Below are 9,757 nucleotides of genomic sequence, written 5' to 3' on the forward strand. Positions count from 1 at the left end.
TTTTTGTTAAATCCACTGTTCTAAACTAGTCTCATTTACTTAGTAGATTTACTCTTTACGTAGATTACTTTATTTTTGTCTTTGATTAAACTGGTAAATAAATTCAGATGCTAACGGCATCGTTCACAATTAAACCGAACTTGAAGCCATTCGCAGCAATTTATGAGTGAGGCTAAGTCGATTTGAAAAGTTTTGAGTCGGGACAGATTGAGGCGGTTATGGCGAGTCAGGGGCCGCCTGAGTGTGAGCGTTTTTCACGCGAAAGTTTCAGGTGCAGTGGGTACAACCAGCAGTTTTTGAAAAAGCGTAGACTTTTTAGAATATTTAGATCCTAGGTTACCTAAAAATGTGAATAGCAATCGTGAGGCCTTAGGTACTCTAGTAACTTCATCAATTCGAAACCAGATTTACCTAACAAAACTATCTCTCGATAGAAAAAATTTGTAACTATTTTTGCACAAAAATGCGTAATTTAATTTTTCATCGAATTCATCAATTACTTTTGATTAAAAAATAACTAAACACAACAATTCAATCCATACTAATCCATACTAATATTATAAATGCGAAAGTCTGTCTGTCTTTCTGTCTGTGTGTTACCTCTTCACGCTTAAACCGCTGAACCAATTTAGTTTAAATTTGGCACAGAGATAGTTTGAGTCCCGTGAAAGGACATAAGGCCGTTCCATCGGTTTGCCACTGTCTTTGTCACATTTCGCAAGAAAGAACGGGAAAGAACATACGCGCCAAGTGTCAATTTTGATCGAATTTTGTCGGTTTTTATTTATTTTAAAAACGTTACCTTACAATATCGAAATTCTAAAGCTATGAAATTACTATTTATGTTAAGATTGTTATTTCTTCTTTTTTTGTTTATAATATCACATAATAAATAACCGAGTAAAGTAGGATTAAAAGTCCGAGTTAGAGGTTACTTTGGGAATTAATTGTATCGAGCGAAGTGTCATAATTCGTGTATCGGAAGCTATGTTGTTAAAGATAATATAGTCAAGAACTACATAGATTTTTTCCACGTCTACGAATATCAACGCCTCTTAGAAAAACATGATCATATAAGGAGATTTTTCGCCTTCTGGCTCAGGGAACCGTAGTTTTATTTTCGGAAATCATCCCAAAGGGGGTAAAAAGCGGGGTAGAAATAAAAAAATAATTAATTGCCTGTTAATTGCATAAGCAATTAAGCATATTATGCTCAAAATGATTGCCATTAGATTTTAGCTAGTAACAATAATATCTGCGTTCCCTGCATACACGTCCGCTCAGTGCTTAGCGAGCTGAAGTATAGATCCGAAAAAAAAAAAAAAATTATAATATCTACCAGTCAGTGTTGGCCGAAACGTTAATGCAATTAACTATTAACCAGTACAAATTGAACCGTAAACTGTAACCGTCCGTTAAGGCTTACGGTTCAATGTGTACTGGTTAATAGTTAATTGCAAATAACGTTCGGCCAACACTGCTACCAGTTCTGAGGCGATTAGTAAAAGGTAGTTGAATTTTGGAACTAAACCTACTTACTGTATTTTTACTTACTTAACGTCATTCAAATCCCAGTTCTGAGGCGATTAGTAAAGGGTAGTTGAATTTTGGAACTAAACCTACTTACTGTATTTTTACTTACATAACGTCATTCAAATCCCAGTTCTGAGGCGATTAGTAAAAGGTAGTTGAATTTTGGAACTAAACCTACTTACTGTATTTTTACTTACTTTAGTCTGTCATTCAAATCCACTTCATAAAGCTTTCTTCCAATATGTAGCTGACTAAGTTTAATAACTTCTTACCTACAGCCTCAGTTAAACGGTAGGCTAAGGGTCGGTTGCACCAATCTGTTTGTCATCGTTAAAGAGTAGCGAACTTTATTGTATGGAGTTTCATAGTAAACCGCCGCGGCGCGCCGGGTGACGTTAATCAGTCTGTCAAGTGCGGATGGTGCAACTGGCATTTCGATGCGCTCAGTCAACTGTCAGTTCAGGCCAAGTAGTTACTTCGTGAGATTATATAGCACATTATCGTATAATGGGGTTGGCAACTGTCAAAGGTTTGCATAGATGGCGCCATCATAGCTTGCCCCTTTTTCCATGAGATGTGTTTGGCTTAAAGGGCTGGCATCCAGGGCATTAAAAAAAAAACAAAAATTTGACACAATTCTAGGAATTGACACGGCAAGCTATGCTGGCGCCATCTGCTAAATATTTCGTCCGGCCAACCCCATTCTTATGAATCTCTCAAATGGAAAAGATTGCAAGTGCAAGCGGAAAGTTCTCGAAAAAATTCAGGAAAACTCAATAGGAATTCAGGAAATTTTCATTTTGGAAACGGAAAATTTCGTTCCGCGTACGAATAAATATTTTCAATATGGAAATTTCGGAATATTGGAAAGTTTCCGACGGCACATAAGTAATAATACTTATTTACGCTGGCACTGGAAACCCCCTCTCTAGGCATTCTGCTAACTGACAATGAACATTTCTTATAATGAATGGTTGAAAGTTAACAACGCCCGAATCATTTTACAAAGTAATAGAAGATTATTAAGACTTTCGCTAACGTTACTTAGGACTTTGAGCAAATGTTAATTGAGATTCAGACGGTTACAAATGTTTTTATCTGTCATGAAATGTTTGTTTTATTCACACCCAATGTAAGAGTTCATAAAAGTTACTTATGAGTCCAAGCTCGGCCGAATTTCACCTTAACATACAAACGGAGTTTTGTTCTCATTTTAAAACTACGTGTTGGAATGTAATGAAACTTTGCACATAAAGGTACAATGACATGAGTTATATCTACGTCTGTAATTAGTTTACTGTAGTTATAGTAAGTACAAAGTTTCAGAGCAATTTAGCTAGTCGTTTTAAAATGAGAGCGTAACTACGTTTGTATGGAGAACCGAGCTTGCCGGGGACTCTCAAGTAGATAAATCCCTGAAGCTAGGATTTTATACTCATACCTATCTACATACAATAAAACCCGCTTAATATTATACGATCAAGTTTAATGTTATGTCCCACGTGGCACGTAATACACCATACACCATTTAACGGCGATCCCTGCTACAAGTTTTCGTACTTTTTCTCGGGTTTCATACGATTTTCCGCTAAGGGCCACTTGCACCATCCCACTAACCCGGGGTTAACGGTTAAACCTGTAGTTACCATGGTTACCAGTACAATTTGACACTGGGTTAACGGTTTAACCGGTTAACCCCGGGTTAGTGGGATGACGCAAGTGGCACTTATAGTAAAGCCAGAAACATAGAAGTAGGTAAAGAAAAGATATGGCGCGAAACTTGCGACGAAAGATACGGTCGCCGCGCGGGTTCACCGAAAATACGCTTCTGTTTCAAATTTTGCTCATCAGGCCCCGTAGACAACATGCCAATCATTATCGCTACGTAGCGAACGAAATGCAACTGTGACTAACACTAATATGGAAGTGATAGAGAGACACAAAGCGATTCGATGGCGAAGCGCAAGCGATCGTCAAATTGGCTAGGCCGCCTGATCCTTCGGCTCGGTTTTGGTTGTAGTATGCTCTTGCTAATAATATACCTCGGACACATACTAAACGGGTGGCATGGGAAGTAGCGAGGGAAGTAGGCAGAGACGCAGTGTGGCCGCGCTACCCGTCATCGGCCGCCATATTACCCTGCATACTTCCAGCTTCCCTCACTACTTCCCATACCACTCGTCGAGTGTGTGGCCGGGGTATGGTCTAGTTTCCGTGTAATTTTATTTCATAGCATTTGCCTTTGATTAAGATGTGTAAAAATTCAATATAAAAAGTAAAATTGTATGGCAGGCGGCAATCAGAAGCCACATTTTCTAATAAATATTTTCTATCTTAAATAACTTAGCGGTTTCACTCACGTATTTTTAGTCACTCGCGCGACATTTTGTTGTGTGAGTGAAACCTCACGATAGTTTAAATTCGATTGATATTTTCTATCATTTTTATTTCAATATAAAATACTTACCTAAACCCAAGTTGTATCTTTATAGTAGTTTTGTTTTCGTAACAAAAAAGTCTCATCATTGTCACACTTTAAATAGCATAATCATATTTCTAAGAGGTGGCAGTGGTAGCAATTTAAAGTGGTAGCAGTAAAAAAATAAACTCCACAGTTTCACCCCTAACTTCATCACCAGTTCCCAGAAAGGTACAAAGGATGAATTTAATTAGAAACTTATTATGATTCAAAAGACCACCGCAGCGTAGCACTTTTACAAAGGCTCCGTTTGCGGACTTTCTTAGTTTAAATTTAAATTTTTAATCACATTTCTTGTTTTTTTTTTAAATGCATGCAGGACTCTCTTTATGCGCTGTATTGTATAAGTTATAAAAGTTTTACCTATTTAATGCAGTGGTCGCGGATCACTAGAATTTTATTTACCTTTGTTGACTTCATTCAGCTTAAGTATTAGCATCCAACAGGTCCCTGGTTAAAAAGAAGTTCTCTGTTAAAAATTCCGAGTGGTTCCTTTGTGTAGGCATAGAGTAGGCATAGGTACAAATGTATATGTATCGGTCATTTGATAGCGTACGTACCTATAAATACAATATTGTATTGTATTACATTTTTTCCGACAGTAGAGTAACGTGTAGATTGTAGGTGTGTGGGTCTAAAATCGTGGGTTCAACCCTCAGTCGTGCCGTATAGAGCAGAAAAATTCATAAAAAATGCATTAAGATTGCTGAAAAATTTGGTCAGGATTCTTATCAAACTCAGACGAAAGCCAGCTTGTAGATAGTAGAAACGTTGCGCGCCTAACGCCATCTATGCGAATTTCGAGTAACTAACTAATGAAATAAGGCGACTCCAAAGAGTTCTATTCTATGCAATGGTAAAAGGTACTTGAATTTCATTTCCAGTTCATATCAGAAAGAAAGCTTTTTTCAGTAACGTATTATGTTCATATTTGCATTGATTTTGAATACAATTATACAAGTAAGTGTTTAAATTGTAATATTTTTTTAAACCGTTGTTAAAATTAAAATGTAAAAACAATACGTAAACTAAAAAATAAAAGTTTATCACTAAAATGTCAATCTATTCAAGCTTCGAAGAGTCATAATAAGCGCATATTACTAGCGCCATCTATTAAAATAGGTAAGTACTAATTATCTTTTAATGAAATTACATACGCTGTGTTATCATTATAAGGTATTATCTAAGTGAAGTAAACAATGTTGGACGTATATGTAACTCGGAATATTTTATTTCGCCTGTGTAACATTTTGTTCTGGCGTAGTTAAAATAATTTAAAGTAGTTACGAAAACATTCCACAGATGTCACTAGAAGTCTACTAGTCTCCAATGTATTCTAGTATATTCATTACATCGGTAAATATTAGCGTATAGTATAGTTCCTGTGCCATGGGTGTTTTCTATGTATTTAAGTAATTGTAATATATCGTTATCTGAGGGCATAAGGACAAATTGACTAAGCCCCACAGTAAGCTCAAGAACTTGAACTTGAACTTGAACTAACTTGAGCTTACTGTGGGGCTTAGTCAATTTATATAAGGATGTCCTGTACTTAATATTATTTATTTTATTTATTTACAGTAAAAATTTAACAATGTAGTATTGCTGTAGTTTTAAATAAAAAAACCGGCCAAGTGCGAGTCGGACTCGCGTTCCAAGGGTTCCGTACATTACACAATTTAAACAATGTATTTTTTATGTGAAATGTAAGTGAAATGTCTTTAAAAAACCCGTAGGGGTCGGATCAAAAACTAAGTAATTAAGTCCGACTCACGCTTGAATACACATTTCTAATAGGTTTTCCTGTGATCTATAGGTAAAGAACTATTTTGTGTATTTTTTCAAAATTTTAGACCCAGTAGTTTCGGTGATAAAGGGGGGGGAATGGTAATTTTTTGTATATTTTCTTGAATAACTTCTAAACTGTTTATCCTAAAATTATAAAAAAAATATATTTGAGTTTCTCACAATGAGCTATTTCATTTGACACGATATAGTTTGAAAAACTTTATTTTTTAATTTCCTCTTTTACCCCCCAAAAGTGGTCCCCATGTTTAAATTTTATTTGTTTACGTTACATGTCTATGTTTGGGTCACAAACTTACATATGTATACCAAATTTCAACTTAATTGGTCTAGTAGTTTCGGAGAAAATAGGCTGTGACAGACGGACAGACAGACGCACGAGTGATCCTATAAGGGTTCCGTTTTTTCCTTTTGAGGTACGGAACCCTAAAAACATTAAAATACGAAAACTTTGCAAAGACTTTTATGTAGGTACATTAAACGCTCATAAATTAACAACTTTATAGTAGATAAGCAAGAAATATATGCGAATATCTATTAAATAATACATGAACATAGCTTAAAATGTAAAAACTGTAAACGCTAACCTTCTAGCGTTTAATTATTTTTAGATGCGATTTATTATCAAAAGGATCTAGTAGGTGTATAACGTAAAGGTCGTAAAGCTAAAGATATTAACGACTTTTCATGTTTTTTCATATCATATTTCGTTTTTATTCTAATTTCATCCTGTGACAATGGAAATGGAATGTGTCATCAAACATCAGTCACCAAATTGACTTGAGTGACAACGCTCTACAAACTTACCTACTAATGCAGATGACAAAAGCCCGAACTAACTTAACTTCATACTAAATACAACCCAGCTGGGAACAGTAGCGCCTTTCCGAAGTGAATTCGTTAACTCTGTAAAATGCCCCGCATTTGCCTAATTTGAAACTCGCTCATGTGAGCTAACCGTATTGAAGCTCATTGAATTGCTGCCATCTCGATCAAACCAGGGTGAAAGAAAGGGACAGGCGCATGTTTAGATACACAAGGTTTACGACAAGACAAATAATTACGGAACCTTCGTGCTCGTTTAGCTTTTTCAATCTGGAAGAATACATGGTAATAAGGTAATTTTTGGATTAAAGAAAGGAAACGAGATTTTATTCCTGTTTCTGTTGTTTGGTACAGTCGCCGTAAGATATATCGGAGCGGCCAAGGTGCTCACAAATATCTGAGTAAAAGAAGTACATGAACCTACGGGGCCTTAATTTCTAAAAATTTGTTTCACTTAGGTATTTGACATTTACCTCTGCTATGTTAAATGAGGACTCAGAGATGAATTATCACTATAATTATTAATCTAAGGCCCACTTGCACCATTCCACTAACCCGGTGTTAACCGGTTAAATCTGGAGTTACCATGTTTACCAGTACAATTTGACACTAGGTTAACGGTTTATCCGCTAAACCCCGGGTTAGTGGGATGGTGCAAGTGGCGCTAAGAAATTTAATAACGTGCCTACAAGCAAGTACAATGTACAAGGAAAGCGAAAACACCAGAGAGGCACCAGAAGAAAAAATATGATTTTATATTCGGTGTCCTCTCAAAGTGGTGGTTTTGTTTTATCTTTAATAAAACAAGAGTAAACAGGCAGCGAAGGTCAACAGGAATCTAGCGATATGCCATTTGAAGAAATCCATCCAGTATGCAGGGTGTATGGAATCATCAGTATTTAAACCCATTACCCTTCTTTCTGGTTAAGTCGCAGTCGAGTAAAATGTTGATATTGGGTTAGTTATGTACAAATGTATAGACAAAAGTGTAATTCCTATTCTTCCAAGTTTCATATTATACGTGTAGTGAAGATAATGTTCACTGAAAAACGCGTGGTAAACGCTAAATCTGGATACAGCAAGTATTTTCTATAACATGATGTATTTTTTTCGCAAAGGTATGTAGGACTTTATTGTGTGGAATTTAATAAGCTTTAATGTGGCTTTACACCATATTTTCATAGAGAACGTAATTTTAGAGTAAAACGCGAATTTCTCCAAGATGGTACACATTTTCCAAGATGGCGGCGGTTCCTCGAGGTCCGTAAACGTCAAATGGTGTGGACATGAAAAAGGGACCTTTAATTAAAATACATACATACCAAATTCCAGGACTGTTCCAGAGATCTCGAGGTTTGTCGAGGATTGTGTTAGAATAAGAGCCTGAAAATCCAGCGAGGAAATGCTGCCAGCATCTTCACTCTTCAGTACCTACGCTGCAGGGACCATTTTTAGATAAATTTTGTTAATTTTTGTTTTAGTTTAGTGTAAGGTTTATTTTTTATGTAGTGTCATGTTTTTTTTGTTTAAGTACCTAAGCTCATAAAGCCAGACATAGATAAAGGACTTACAAGTCTAATGGAAAGATATCACCAAATATGTTGACGAACTTTTTGGCGTTTCCCTTGAGATTCGTGCTATCGAGGTTCCACTGTAGCAAATATTCTTAAGAAAGAAATGTTTAAACAATTAAATTATTTCGACTAACATGTATAATTATGATATTCCATTTATGTAGTACGACCCGCTCCGGCTTCGCACGGGTGCAATGCGGATGTATTATATAGGTACATATAAACCTTCCTCTTGAATCACTATATAAATATATATTAAAAAAACCGCATCAAATTCCGTTGCGTAGTTTTAAAGATCTAAGCATACATAGGGACAGACATCCATCCAGATCCAGACAGCAGGAAGTGACTTTGTTTTACACTATGTAGTGATAAATGGAGCAGCCTGTACCCAATATGCGCCTACTGACCGGTTCTTGTTTTGCTCGGCCGGCCGGTGTGATAACAGATGCGCTCAGTTTGTGATTTTTTGCAATCATTATGTTGTACGAATTAGATGTATAAGTGTACGTTCAGAAATCTGATCTAGTGTGAATTCTCGTTGATTTTTTTTATTTTTACTCTGAATTATTGCTCTAAAAGTCATGATCAAAGGCACGCTGATAGCCGCGCCTACTACAAGTGTTATACATCATTGAAGAAGTTTGTACAGTGAAATATACCTTAAGTATTGCTTTGTATGTCTAATTATTATTTAAGCCATGCTGTTTTAACTAGGGCTCCCGGTATCCGTGTTACACGCCGAAACGTATACCCGTGTTCTTAAGCCCGGCGGTACTAAGAACCCGGTTTACACGGAACCGCCGCGATTCGAAAACGTTTCGAAGGAACGTTCCCAAGAAACGTATCTCAGACACGTATCTCCGTTTACACGGGTACTTAAGACCGTTCCGAACGGGTCCAAATACTCCGAACCAGTTTGAGCCAATGGTAACAAGGTCCACTATTATTATGCCGACTTCAGATGAATTCGTTTGTCGTACGATTTTTAAAGTGAAGCTTTTATTCTATCGCCCCAATTTATTAAGTTAAGATTAAAACCGCGATTATAATACCGTAAATCGAATTAATTTCCGATTTTTTTTAGTTAAATGCCTGCAATCCGAAAAAAGTTTCACTTGCATCGTGGTTTCATAAAACCGCACAATTACTTTTTTTTTAAATTGTTTTTAACCGTATTGATAAAACATAGGTACTGAGCCATCTTCCTATGTTTAATAGTAGGTTACATAATTTTAATTTTAAACTATTTATATCATTTAATAAAACCGATTGCTTCTAAGCTAATTACATAAATTTGATATCGATCATAGTTTTTTTTTATAATTATATAATGGTATAGTATTTTCGTTAATAAGAGGTGTGCAAACAGAACACAATATTAATTAAAAATAACAGTTTAATTATTTCGTGGTTATTTTTATCTCGGATCTATTACTGCTTTGCGAAAACAACAAACCTGCCAACGGCGCAAAATGTTATTAGTAGGTACACAAAAGCGGGTTTATCGAGTAATCATGCTCAAATGAAAAACAAAGTT

Source organism: Cydia strobilella, chromosome 14 (genome assembly GCF_947568885.1).
Source record: "Cydia strobilella chromosome 14, ilCydStro3.1, whole genome shotgun sequence".
Lineage (NCBI taxonomy): Eukaryota > Metazoa > Arthropoda > Insecta > Lepidoptera > Tortricidae > Cydia > Cydia strobilella.